Below are 561 nucleotides of genomic sequence, written 5' to 3' on the forward strand. Positions count from 1 at the left end.
CCCTGTTATTCCAGGGTTGTGCATACCTTGTCCTTTAGCTTTGTTCCACCTACCCCATGCCAACCTGCCCAATTGTTCTCCCATCCGTCTTGTCTTGTTCTTCTCCTCCCTCCCCCACCGCACCTTTCTTGTGTATTGTAAGCGTCCCCTGCTCCCAGCCTCTTCTGTGTTTATTCCCTACCCTGTGCTCTTTCTTCCCCTCCCTTCCCCCCCCCCCATCCCATACATACCAGTGATCAGCACAGCACTTATATTTTTAGATCCCCCCCACCCTTTTCAGGTGGGTTCTTTTTCTTAGTCTTTTACAATAATGGTCTTATGCAATATTTCTCCTTTTGTGACTAACTAATTTCACTCAGCATAATGTCCTCAAGGTTTATCCATGTTATGCGATGGCTTGCAGCTTCCTTGTTGTTCTTCAAGGTTGCATAGTATTCCATTGTGTGTATGTACCACAGTTTGTTTATCCATTCAATTGATGGGCATTTTGGTTGTCTCCATTTTTTTGCTATTGTAAATAGTGTTGCTATGAACATTGGTGTGTATATATCTATTCGTGTT

The sequence above is a fragment of the Chrysochloris asiatica genome, unplaced genomic scaffold, assembly GCF_000296735.1.
Source record: "Chrysochloris asiatica unplaced genomic scaffold, ChrAsi1.0 scaffold00189, whole genome shotgun sequence".
Taxonomy (NCBI): Eukaryota; Metazoa; Chordata; class Mammalia; order Afrosoricida; family Chrysochloridae; genus Chrysochloris; species Chrysochloris asiatica.